This window comes from Schistocerca piceifrons, chromosome 8, assembly GCF_021461385.2.
Source record: "Schistocerca piceifrons isolate TAMUIC-IGC-003096 chromosome 8, iqSchPice1.1, whole genome shotgun sequence".
NCBI lineage: Eukaryota > Metazoa > Arthropoda > Insecta > Orthoptera > Acrididae > Schistocerca > Schistocerca piceifrons.
Window position 1 is genome coordinate 402624366 of NC_060145.1, and position 13865 is coordinate 402638230.

The window sequence follows — 13865 nt, forward strand, 5'->3', positions numbered from 1 at the left end:
ACGATACTCCATAGGGACACAATTTGTTTAGACGCCACCTGTGAGGAACAGTATCAAAAGTCTATTGGAAATCTAGATATATGGAATCAACACTTGAGATTCCCTGTTGGTAGCATTCATTACTTTGTGAGAATAAAGACATAGTTGTGTTTATCAAGAACGGTATTTTCTGAATCTGTGCTCACTGTGTGTCAGCAGATTGTTTTCCTCACAGTAACCTTCAAATGCAGTATATGTTACAGAGTCCTACTGTAAATCTATGTCTGTGATATGGACCTGTAAGCCATTGGATTACTCCTTCCTTTCTTCAGTAATTGTGTGACCAACACAACTTTCCAATTTTTAGGAATGTATCTTTCGCGTTGTGAGCTATTTTACATGGTTGTTAAGTAAGGAGCTATTATATCAGCATACTCTGGAAGGAAACTTATTGCGATACAGTCTGGACCAGAAAACTTACTAAATGATTTAAGTTGTTTCGTTACACCGAGGATATCTACTACTAAGACACTCATGTTGGCAGCAGTTCTTAATTCGAATTCTAGAATATTAACCTCATCTTCTTTGGCAAAGAAATTTTGGAAAACTGTATTTAGTAACTTAGCTTTAGTGGTGCTTTCATCGGTAACATTACCATTGTTATCACAAAGTGAAAATATTGATTGTATATTGTCATTGGTGAACTTAAAATGCGACTAGAATCTCTTTGGATTTTCTACCAGATTTTAAAACTGAGTTTTGTTGTGGGAACTATTAAAAGCATCTGCTGCTGAAGTCTGGATTAAATTCAAAGAGTTTGTAAAAGTTGGCCTAACTTGTGGGTTTTATGATTAAGGAAACTGATGTCTACATAGCAAGACATGGGTTCCAACAGCCCGTGCCCCTAATATGAATGACATGAAGTTACATTGGTTGACCTCTGTCTTTGTGGAAAACTGAGACTTTAGACATGAATCAGCATCATTAGTTGCTTATCTGATTCAGCAGACTATATGATTACAATTAATTATAGGTCTCATGACATACGAGCAGAAAATTAACCGGCAAACGAAGGAAATGAAAAACTGCAACCATGTAGAAATATTTGACAACTTCTAAAATGAGAAAAAAGCTGTATATTGAAGTTAAATGACCCTACTCAACACTGGAAATAAGTCAAATCGATGAACAAAAATGTTAAGGGGTTGACACAACCAGCGTGCTCAGTTAATAAAAAGGGCATACCCAAAGCTGAGTTATGAACATCCCTGTCATTATCAAATCGGATTTTCTCTTCCAAAGTGTGGCCTACTGAGGGCCATAAACCACAAGCACCTCATACTGATGGGCCTTCTTGCCCAAAAATGGTCCCATGCTCAAACACAGTGGAGTGCCCATACATGGTTTACCAGTGCGTGGGAGCAGCCGCACTGATGGCTGATTGCAGTCCCCCACTGGAATCCCCTCCTGTTGCCAGAGAGGCAGGACTCTGTGTCTCTGCAGGGAGATCAGTGCATACATGGCAAATTCACATTGCGCCACAATAGTTAAACAGTAATGAAATCCTAAACTCAGATTGGAATGTATACCGCAGAGACAGGCTGGACAGTGAAGGGGGAGGCGTGTTTACAGTGATTAGAAGTGCAATAGTATCGAAGGAAATTGATGGAGATCCGAAATGTGAAATGATTTGGGTGAAGGTCACGGTTAGAGCATGCTCAGACATGGTAATTGGATGCCTCTATTGGCCCCCTGGCTCAGCAGTTGTTGTGGCTGAGCACCTGAAGGATAATTTGGAAAATATTTTGAGTAGATTTCCCCACCATGTTATTGTTCTGGGTGGAGATTTTAATTTGCGGGATATAGACTGGGAGGCTCAAACGTTCATAACGGGTGGCAGGGACAAAGAATCCAGTGAAATTTCTTTAAGTGCTATATCTGAAAACTACCTTGAGCAGTTAAACAGAGAACTGACTTGTGGTGATAACATATTAGACCTTCTGGTGACAAACAGACCCGAACTATTTGAAACAATTAATGCAGAACAGGGAATCAGCGATCATAAAGCGGTTACGGCATCAATGATTTCAGCCGTAAATAGAAATATTAAAAAAGGTAGGAAGATTTTTCTGTTTGGCAAAAGTGACAAAAAGCAGATTAAATTGTACCTGATGGCTCAACACAAAAGTTTTGTCTCAAGTACAGATAGTGTTGAGGATCAGCGGACAAAGTTCAAAACCATCGTACAATATGCATTAGATGAGTATGTGCCAAGCAAGATCGTAAGAGATGGAAAAGAGCCACCGTGGTACAACAACCGAGTTAGAAAACTGCTGCGGAAGCAAAGGGAACTTCACAGCAAACATAAACATAGCCAAAGCCTTGCAGACAAACAAAAATTACGCGAAGCGAATTGTAGTGTGAGGTGGGCTATGGCGAGAGGCGTTCAATGAATTCGAAAGTAAAGTTCTATGTACTGACTTGGCAGAAAATCCTAAGAAATTTTGGTCTTATGTCAAAGCAGTAGGTGGATCAAAACAAAATGTCCAGACACTCTGTGACCAAAATGGTACTGAAACAGAGGATGACAGACTAAAGGCCGAAATACTAAATGTCTTTTTCCAAAGCTGTTTCACAGAGGAAGACTGCACTGTAGTTCCTTCTCTAGATTGTCGTACAGATGACAAAATGGTAGATATAGAAATAGACGACAGAGGGATAGAGAAACAATTAGAATCGCTCAAAAGAGGAAAGGCCGCTGGACCTGATGGGATGCCAGTTCGATTTTACACAGAGGACGTGAAGGAACTTGCCCCCCTTCTTGCAGTGGTGTACCGTAGGTCTCTAGAAGAGCGTAGCGTTCCAAAGGATTGGAAAAGGGTGCAGGTCATCCCCGTTTTCAAGAAGGGACGTCGAACAGATGTGCAGAACTATAGACCTATATCTCTAACATCGATCAGTTGTGGAATTTTGGAACACATATTATGTTCGAGTATAATGACTTTTCTGGAGACTAGAAATCTACTCTGTAGGAATCAGCATGGGTTTCAAAAAGACGGTCGTGTGAAACCCAGCTCACGCTATTCGTCCACGAGACTCAGAGGGCCATAGGCATGGGTTCACAGGTAGATGCCGTGTTTCTTGACTTCCACAAGGCATTCGATACAGTTCCCCCCAGTCGTTTAATGAACAAAGTAAGAGCATATGGACTATCAGACCAATTGTGTGATTGGATTGAAGAGTTCCTAGATAACAGAACGCAGCATGTCATTCTCAATGGAGAGAAGTCTTCCGAAGTGAGAGTGATTTCAGGTGTGCCGCAGGTGAGTGTCATAGGACCGTTGCTATTCACAATATACAAAAATGACCTTATGGATGGCATCGGAAGTTCACTGAGGTTTTTTGCCGATGATGCTGTGGTGTATCGAGAGGTTGTAACAAAGGAAAATTGTACTGAAATACAGGAGGATCTGCAGCGGATTGACGCATGGTGCAGGGAATGGCGATTGAATCTCTCAATGTAGACAAGTGTAATGTCCTGCGAATACATAGAAAGATAGATCCCTTATCATTTAGCTATAAAATAGCAGGTCAGCAACTGGAAGCAGTTAATTCCATAAATTATCTGGGAGTACCCATTAGGAGTGATTTAAAATGGAATGATCATATAAAATTGATTGTCGGTAAAGCAGATGCCAGACTGAGATTCATTGGAAGAATCCTAAGGAAATGCAATCCGAAAACAAAGGAAGTAGGTTACAGTACGCTTGTTCGCCCACTGCTTGAATACTGCTCAGCAGTGTGGGATCCATACCAGATAGGGTTGATAGAAGAGATAGAGAAGATCCAAGCAATTTCAAAGACTTATCAACACAGTAATGGCAAAAAGGTGCAACAATCAAATGATCTTACAAAACATAGAGGAGCAGGTATTAACTGCCAAAGTTTTACGTGTAGTCCATAGAGTTTCTACAACACTAGCATACTAGATTACACTCAAGACAAGTCTGTGAAATTTAGCAGCATTTACAGTTTTCTATGTGCGAAAATATTTGTAAGGTTCTTGTAAGAAGTCTGTATGTTGTTTCTTGAAACCAGCTGCCACATGCATGGACAGATGACGGATTTTAATTTAGGATGCATGAGAGTGTATCATTCCCATCCCAATGTTTTTGTTGTAATCCAATGGAAAGGAAGGCAGATCAGAGTTTAACGGCCTGTCAACAGTGAGGTCATTGGAGAAGGAGCACAAGCTTGGACCACGAAATGATGGGAAGGAAATTAGCCATGGTCATTTCAAAGGAACCATCTTGGCATTTCCTGGAGTGATTTAGGGATATGACAGAGAGCCTATACCTGGATGGCCGAAGGGAATTTGGACTGTCATTCTCCAGAATGCAAGTCCAGTATGCTAATCATGGAATCATCTCGTTTGGTGCTGCCAACATTTATAGTTTAATATATGATATGATACAAGATACATGTATACAGTATGACCTGCAGATGCTAAATTGTGTATGAAGTATTTTGATTAAAGGATTTACAAAAGAAACGTAAAACAAGAATAGGGACTGTAAAAAAAGCTAAGACATGTAGTTCGCTCATAAAGGCGTCAGGCCCTCTCATGAAAAAAGGATCCCATGTGCATTGGTAAGTGAGTGCACTATACAGAGGTGACAGGCAAGACTGTGGTTTAGCCAGTGCCTGGGAGCAGCCGTACTGGGAAGATGATGTCACTAATGGCTCGATGTAGTCCCCAGTGCCAACTACTCCTCTTGCCAGACAGAGAGGACTGTACGTTTCTGTAAAGAGATCAGTGCACGTAGTGGGACTTCACTCTGTGCCTAGTAGCTATCCTGGGAAAGCTAGTGTCTAAGCTGTGTTAACCAGAAGTTTCAATAATCAACTACTCCATAAAACATTGCAGCTATCAGTTGTGTTTAACTATTTACGTGGGACACTAGATAAGATGCAAAACTTGAAAGAGTTTTTGGACACTCAGTTCATTGCTTCCCAAACAGATGGTAGGATAGCATTGAGACAAATTTGTGTTCTTGTTCTGAATACAGAATGGAATCTGTCAAAATGTTGCTCACAGCAACAGGTATGTCACAGACACCACAAACCAGCATATCTCATTCATGCTGGAAAGGGTCATGTGTTATGGGACATTGCATAATGTTAGTTCCATTCCATTCTCTTAGACAGATTGGAAAGATGTCCACTATTGCCTAGTAATAAGTCTTCCCCTGGCGCATCTCGCTGGTTTGTATGCCCAATCATTCGTTCTCATGCTAGCATAACAGTGTTCTTCTGAGGTGCAAAGTGGTAGCACCTAATCTGTCTGGTTGCTGAAAAATAACTAAAATACATAATGTGGAACATCATATTTGTTGTACTCTGTCAAATTCAAATACTATCTTAATTATTTTAAAAGCTGTGAGAGAATAGCCATGGGGGATACTAATGCCATCTATGGATTTGGACATTCATCTCAGTCATGGCTAAGTTTGTGTGGTGTTTGTTTGTCTGAATTCGAAAGGGTCTAGTTCCTGCTCCATAATCTATGAAGACATGTCCAGTTGATATTCGAGGAACTAGATTAAATACAAATAACTTTTGGATCATCTTCATATTATAAGCGTGTTGGAACTTTCATAGAGGGAAGAATGATGGCTCGCCAGCTCTGGCACTTAATGCTAAATGTATGGCTCGTTCTACAAGTGCATGTATCTTGCCTAATCCCCCGTCACAGACTCTGTGTAACATTGTTAGATAAGGTCTTTGTTGATCCAGAGTCACACAATGGTGGTGCACCTGGGGTTGAAGAAAGGCTTTACAAAGCAATAAAAGGGAAAACATGACTGTACCCCTTGTCTTGCCACAGAGGAATTCAAAACACTCAGAACCTTAAATTTTTTTAAATGAGAATTTTACGTTTATTAACTAGCTTTGTTTCTCATAAAATGTGGGTCTGAGGAATAGCACCAATACTTTGAAACTGAGAATGGTGTCTCCCAGACTCATATTCTGTACATTAAAAAGACGACGCATATGGTTAAAATTCATACACACCTATTCTTAGTGGAGAACTAAAGCCCTGTGGCTTCCATCACCAAAGTCTTTCATCTCCTCAGCTTGAATTATATTTGATAGGCAGTGCCTGAAAGATAGGAGCCAGGTGAGAGGATTGTTCAGTTTTCTACAACTATATGGCAATATCTGCAAAACAGAAACCAGAGTTTTGTACTACATATTGTTTTATAAAATCCGGGAAAATTCATGGTGTTAAAGCCATCACCATCTAATGGTTTCTGCTGCAGTCTTTTATTGAATTTCAAAACACTGATGAACACAATTGTTCTTACTGATGAAATTTCCGACGCTATGTCATTTTAATCTCAAGTGTACTCTCACAATGACGACTTTGTGATGGTACCTCAATAGCAAATTCTAAGTGTTCAGTTAGCATGATATTTTAAACTATAGATCAATTTCATATGACCAGCAAAAAAGTTTATTTTTGTTATAGTTAGAAGTGACTACGTTTGTTTGAGTCTAGTCTCAAACTTGAGAGCCAATTGTCTAGAAAATATCATGAAAAATCCAGAATAAAGATTTAATATGATATTCTCTCACATACATTTTATGTTCTGTTATTACTTTTGCATGAATATCAGAAACACAGATGGAAACCCAGTTCTAAGCAAAGAAGGGAAAGCAGAAAGGTGAAAGGAGTATATAGAGGGTCTATGCAAGGGCAATGTTCATGAGGACAAAATTATGGAAATGGAAGAGGATGTAGATGAAGATGAAATGGGAGATATGATACTGTGTGAACAGTTTGACAGAGCACTGAAAGACCTAAGTCAAAACAAAGCCCCGGGAGTAGACAGCATTCCATTAGAACTACTGATAACCTTGGGAGAGCCACTCCTGACAAAACTCTACCATCTGGTGAGCAACATGTGTGAGACAGGTGAAATACCCTCAGACTTCAAGAAGAATACAATAATTCCAATCCCAAAGAAAGCAGGTGTTGACAGATGTCAAAATTACCGAACTATCAGTTTGATAAGCCACGGCTACAAAATACTAACACAAATTCTTTACAGATGAATGGAAAAACTGGTAGAAGCCGACCTCGAGGAAGATCAGTTCGGATTCCATAGAAATGTTGGAACACATGAGGCAATACTGACCCTACGACTTAACTTAGAAAATAGATTAAGGAGACGCAAACCTATGTTTCTGACATTTGTTGACTTAGAGAAATCTTTTGACAATTTGATGAAATACTCCCTTTCAAATTCTGAAGGTGGCAGAGGTAAAATACAGGGATCAGATGGCTATTTACAATTTGTTCAGAAACCAGATGGCAGTTATAACAGTCGAGGGGCATGAAAGGGAAGCAGTGGTTGGGAAGGGAGTGAGACAGAGTTGTAGACTATCCCCAATGTTATTCAATCTATATATTGAGCAAGCAGTAAAGGAAACAAAAGAAAAATTTGGAGTAGGAATTAAAATCTATGGAGAAGAAATAAAAACTCTGAGTTTCACCGATGACATTGTAATTCTGTCAGAGACAGGAAAGGACCTGGAAGAGCAGCTGAACAAAATGGTCTTGAAAGGGGGATATAAAATGAGCATCAACAAGAGCAAAATGAGGATATTGGAATGTAGTCAAATTAAATCGGGTGCTGCTGAGGGAAATACATTAGGTAATGAGACCCGTAAAGTAGTAAATGAGTTTTGCTATTTGGGGAGCAAAATAACTGATGAGGTCGAAGTGGAGAGGATATAAAATGTAGACTGGCAATGGAAAGGAAAGCGTTTCTGAAGAAGAGAAATTTGTTAAGATCGAGTATAGATTTAAGTGTCAGGAAGTCTTATCTGAAAGTATTTGTATGGACTGTAGCCATGTATGGAAGTGAAATGTTGACGATAAATAGTTTAGACAAGAAGAGAATAGAAACTTTCGAAATGTGGTGCTACAGAAGAATGCTGAAGATTAGATGGGTAGATCACATAACTAATGAGGAGTTATTCGATAGAATTGGAGAGAAGAGAAATTTGTGGCAGAACTAGACTAGAAGAAGAGATCGGTTGGTAGAAAATATTCTGAGGCATCTAGGGATCACCAGTTTAGTTTTGGAGGACAGCCTGGAAGGTAAAAATCATAGAGCGAGACCAAGAGATGAATACACTAAACAGATTCAGAAGGATGTAGGTTGCAGTACGTACTGGGAGATGAAGAAGCTTGCATAGGATAGAATAGCATGGAGAGCTGCATCTAGCCAGTCTCTGGACTGAAGACCACAACAACAACATTACTCTTGTTCCCCATGTAATTAAAATGAACTGACGGCTGGTTTTCCCGCAGAAGATCTGAATCATGTGGGCAGTGTGAGCAGACAATGAGGAACATGTGTTGCCGTCATTCAGCACTGCCACAGATCCGGATGTGCATGTCGTCTGACTGGTTCAGTCACGTTAGGAAAATGTTCGGCAGTATGATGCAGATAGTATAATAGAATGCTTCTTCAGTGTACAAAATTCATTGTGCCTATACCTATGTTTCATCTCAGCTACGATGTGAAGACAATTCTCTCTCTTGTGTTTATTATGTAATTTTACACCATATCTTCATGAATGAAGGGTCGAAAACTTCATTAAGTGAGAGTTTTTTTGTACCTAGCAGACAATAGCTATGAATACTAAGTTGATACACCATACAGAAACTTTTTTGTTTACTGCTGTGCTTTCTCCACTCCCAGTTTAATCCCACAGGATGCTACATTTCTGAGTAACCAGGATTTACTGTGAAGGCAATGAAAATTATCTGGATTAGAGTCTGGATTAAAATATATTTTGTAACTTCTTTGCTTCTGCATCTTTTTGAAATTATCTTTCATGTGTGTGACTTCTGTTAAAGTGTTTAGTTTCACTGATGTAACGCATTAGAAAATTGGAGGCATCCACATCATGTCTTATGGTACATGTCCGCAAGTGCTTAGCATGTTGGTATCAGTGGGAAAAACTGCAAACACACACATCATTCTTTCACCTATTTGAAAGTCTGTGAAAATTATTCCACTTGTGTGAGAAACAGTTTCAGATGAATCAAGTCCTCGGTAAGATTTCAATATGGCTTAAGTGAAATAGTTCAACAGTTTGACAGATGGTTACGTGATGGTCTTACGTTGGTATTCACTCTCATGCCCAGCATGTATTATGTCTGATCACTGGGACTGTCATAAGTCTTCTAATCATCCACATCTCCTATTGATGTATGTCATACAACTGTGACAGACCTTTGATGCTATGTGAAGTGTAGAATGTACAGAGCTTAATATGGAAACACTCCGAGGTATGCATATTTGAACACAAATGCAGATTGTAGTAAAGCCTGTAGATTACAATACTGTATTTGATCACGAACTGCACCTGTGCAATATCCTCAATTCATTACAAGATTCACAGCCTGGTGCATTATGTCAGAGCTAGATGAATTCAAATAGTGGAACATTGTTGGTGCTATTATTGTGGGTACTTGCACCTGTGCAATATCCTCAATTCATTACAAGATTCACAGCCTGGTGCATTATGTCAGAGATAAATGAATTCAAATGGTGGAACATTGTTAGTGCTATTATGGTGGGTACTTCCGTAAACCAAAAGAGGTGATGTGTTTGGTGTTTCAAGAGGCACCATATCGAAGATATTTTGTACCGAATACAGGGAAAGTGGAAAAACGCTTTCTGCTAAGTCACAACGTGGACAAAAGTGTGTGTTGAGTGATCGTGATGTATGGTGTTTGAAGAGGATTTTGAAGAAATATAAGAGCATGCGAATTAGTGGGCAAGCTAGAATTTCAAAACCACTCATCAGTGATGCAAATGCTCATAGCAGGAACACGTGGTGCCAAAGACATAATACCTGGATTATGGAGGAACGGATAAATGTCATTTTGTCTGGTGGCTCTCATTTCACGTTCTTTCCAACTTATCTGAGGAGCAAACATGATTGGCATTTGGTGATGATATGAGCAGCCGTATCATGGTATTTTAAGAGCCCTATGATTACTTTGCAAGGCCTCATTAATGCCACGGATTATGTGACCAGTATAGCTGACCAAGTACATCACACGGCTAATGCCCTCAATAAAGCTACTTGTATTTTCCCGTCTATTCAGCTCAATCTCGCCTGTATAGCCTCTATATCCCCATTCAACACTTTCCTGGTATTTGCTGCATACCGTTCCAGGTCTGATGTCAACTCCCGCACTGTTCTAGTGACATTCAATATCCCCTGCTCCACGTTATCTATACGTGTCGTGTGCCAATCCACTTTCGATTTTGTCTCCTCCGTCAACTCCTGCACCTCCCTCACCGTACTATTTAAGCTCCTTATATCTTCCTCGTCCACGGTTCCAAACACTGTTTTCAGCAATTTTCCCCCTGCATCCAACCACCCCCGTTTCCTGCGAACAAGGGTTTGCGGGACCACTTCCATTACTTGTTGCAGCTGCCTTCTCAGCTTTTTGTATGAGAGCCTCAATTCCTGATACTCGTTCCATATGTCTTGAAACAACCCCTCCTTCTCCGTGGCCGCCTGTAGCACCGTAAACCTATCCTGTAGTGTCCGTACATCATTCCTCCCTCCCCATATATTATACGTGAACACAATTGTCCACCTGCGGCTTGACAATACCACATTTAATTGTCTTGCAAACAAAATTCCTTTATCTAGTAGTGCTGTGTTGCAAGACACCAGGTCCCCTGTTCTCACTATTCGTGTAGTCCAGGACTGGTTTTATGAGCATGAGAATGAAACTTCCCTTGTCACCAAAGTCACTATATCTCAGTATTGTAGGCGCCCCGGTGGTCCCGGTCACCTACGGTGGACTGGAGGCCAAGTAGTGACCTCCCCACTTGTCAGGATTCTAGGAAATGACTGTGGACGCGTCAGAAACGCCAAAGAAACATTATTAATTCATGACACCTTTATTGCTGCCGAGTACAATGTGGCCCATGTAACACAGTCCGTCTGAGCTTGGTGATATCAACGACCTTCCCCGAGCCCTCGGAGCGATGACACCAGCTCCGGGCCACACCAGCCTGGCTAGGACAGCGCTGCGTGCTGTGACGTAGCTATGGAATGCCCTTACTTCGGCCGTGCGTGGCTGGCAGCGCCTGGCTGGCCGGCCGGCTCGGCGGCAGACAGTAGGCCGCTGCACGTAGTAGGATCCGGGTTGGAGTCCCGGTGCTGTCGGCACAAGAGGCATTCTCGTAGTGCAGAGTGCACTCTATCCCACCCCGTCTTCTTCCCTGCTCCTCCTGGTGGCTCGTCTGCGGTGGACGGGCGGAATGGGCTGCAATCCCCCAGTGTCATCGGCTCACCCGGTTGTGACGGCCTAGACCCCGCACAATCTCGACGATGGCTCACTGATGTGGTCAGCATTGGCAGCGAGAGAGTCTGCCGCGATGTCTGCTAATCCTGGGTTGATGATTGACAGTGGCAACCTGTCCCCTCACGTCTGCTGCTGGATGGGCCACCCTTACTGCAACATCTCCTTAATAAAGATTAACATGTTGATCACCGAGCTGAGCGCTATGCAGCAACACAGTGCACATCTAATGGCAAGTCTAACTGCTATCAAAGCTGGCGTATTTAAAGGAAGCACGAACGATGTACTGACGTCATGCTCGTTTGTAATGAACGCATTCATTCCACTTATACTGCTGATTCATCTGTTGTACTGGCCCCTTAGGTGTTCTTGCGACAGAGTTACGTGTTTTCATGGCAGACTTACGCAAAGTTATGAAATGCAGTACAGCTGATGCTATACCTCTGTCTTACACTCTACGAAAAGCTCTGTCTAACACAAACCCACGTGCTAAGCAATTCTCTCTCGCCTGTTGTGTGTAACCCGGCCACTGCCTCTGCGTGACGACACATTCCGATACATGTGCAATCCTCTTACCTCTTGGCTAACCTACTGCCTCTGGCTCTCGGCATAGGCAACGAAACTTTGACAATGTTCCACGTTTCCAACTCTTTACTATTCTGCAACACTACACATCCCCCTCCTTTAAGAAAATTGGTCCCGAATTTTACAATTCTGGACTTACTGGTTGTGGACACCATACTTCCTTATTCTCAGCAGGTATCTTACAACTACTCCTTCCACACTGTCAAACTTTTCTTATTCACTAATAATCTATTTACACTTATACTGATTCCAATCTTATCATTGGTTATCTATTTACATTATGTTCCACTATTCCCAATCTATCCCATAGGTATTTGATGTACGGTTGTTATTTCAGAATGAGACATCTTTTTCCATATATAAAAGTAAGTTGCACAAATAAACACTAAAACTAAGATTATGCTTGTCGTTGACACACCAAATATAATTGTGTTTTGCTTACGTTTCTCCCGATATTGCTGCACATGTGCAGTAGTTGATTAACTGAGATCTGCTCTTTTTCTGAGATAATCAGGCTATCTAAAGGTTGTAGCATTGTGGGATCCAAGGACTCATTAATAAATGTTAGGTTCTGGCAAGGCAATATGTGTGGTAGTTCCTCTGGATAATACAAGGTAGGCTGTGTCACGTTACTCATTGTTGTACCCATGAAAGAAGCTGGTAGGTGAAAATGCTTCCCCACTATTTCACATCCAGTGCCATTAATCAATAACCCACTGCCCTGAAATTCAAGCTTTGATATATCAGTCACTCTACCATTTCTGTAACAAGTGGCAACTACGGTCTCTAGTTCGAACACAGAGTAAATCCAATGTTCCCCAACTTTCTGAAATTTCGATCTCGGAAGTAACATCATCTTTTCGCATTCTAAGGTTCCCATATTCCCCAAGAACAACTGCATCTCACATGAATGATTGTGGGATGCCACCTCCTTTGCTGGACAAATAAAAACACTTCCCCTGAAACAGTCTGTCAAATCTTCCGTAGACATTACCACATGAGCACTCCTCCATCTTGACACTAGCAACACTTCCCGAGTTTGCACTTGCACCCACTTTCCAAGTGCACCCCATCTAATTGGATACAGGTGTACAGTATAACACTGGTACTGAGAATTGATACCCATCACTGGTATTTGCACTTCTACATGTATACTCGCCTCATCTGTAATTACTCTCACTTTAGACATGAGATACAATAACAGTAAATTCCGCTTCGCTGGAGGCACAACATGACACACTCCTTCTGAGAGTTCTTTCTGCGCTTTCAGCAACGCCTTCAGCAGCTGATCTTGACCTAACAAAGCATAGCTTCATATAACGCTTCCAATTCGACACGCGCATCATCCACCCTGTCTGCTAATGCCCTCAGTAAAGCTACTTATTCTTTCCCGTCTATTCAGCTCAATCTCGCCTGTATAGCCTCTATATCCCCATTCAACACTTTCCTGGTATTTGCTGCATACCGTTCCAGGTCTGACGTCAACTCCTGCACTGTTCTAGTGACATTCAATATCCCCTGCTCCATGTTACCTATACGTGTCGTGTGCCAATCCACTTTCGACTTTGTCTCCTCCGCCAACTCCTGCACCTCCCTCACCGTACTATTTAAGCTCCTTATATCTTCCTCGTCCACGGTTCCAAACACTGTTTTCAGCAATTTTCCCCCTGCATCCAACCACCCCCGTTTCCTGCGAACAAGGGTTTGCGGGACCACTTCCATTACTTGTTGCAGCTGCCTTCTCAGCTTTTTGTATGAGAGCCTCAATTCCTGATACTCGTTCCATATGTCTTGAAACAACCCCTCCTTCTTAGTGGCCGCCTGTAGCACCGTAAACCTATCCTATAGTGTCCGTACATCATTCCTCACTCCCCATATATTATATGTGAAC

At 41.5% G+C, this 13865-nt stretch overlaps 1 long non-coding RNA gene across 1 annotated transcript in view; it reads right to left on the minus strand.

Annotated features, from left to right (window-relative positions):
- LOC124711810 overlaps window positions 1-13865 on the minus strand; it is a 41410-nt gene that overhangs the window by 21639 nt on the left and 5906 nt on the right. Inside the window, exon 2 of the long non-coding RNA XR_007005525.1 lies at window positions 6055-6142. This is a non-coding gene — a long non-coding RNA (uncharacterized LOC124711810). The remainder of the gene's footprint in view (window positions 1-6054; window positions 6143-13865) is intronic.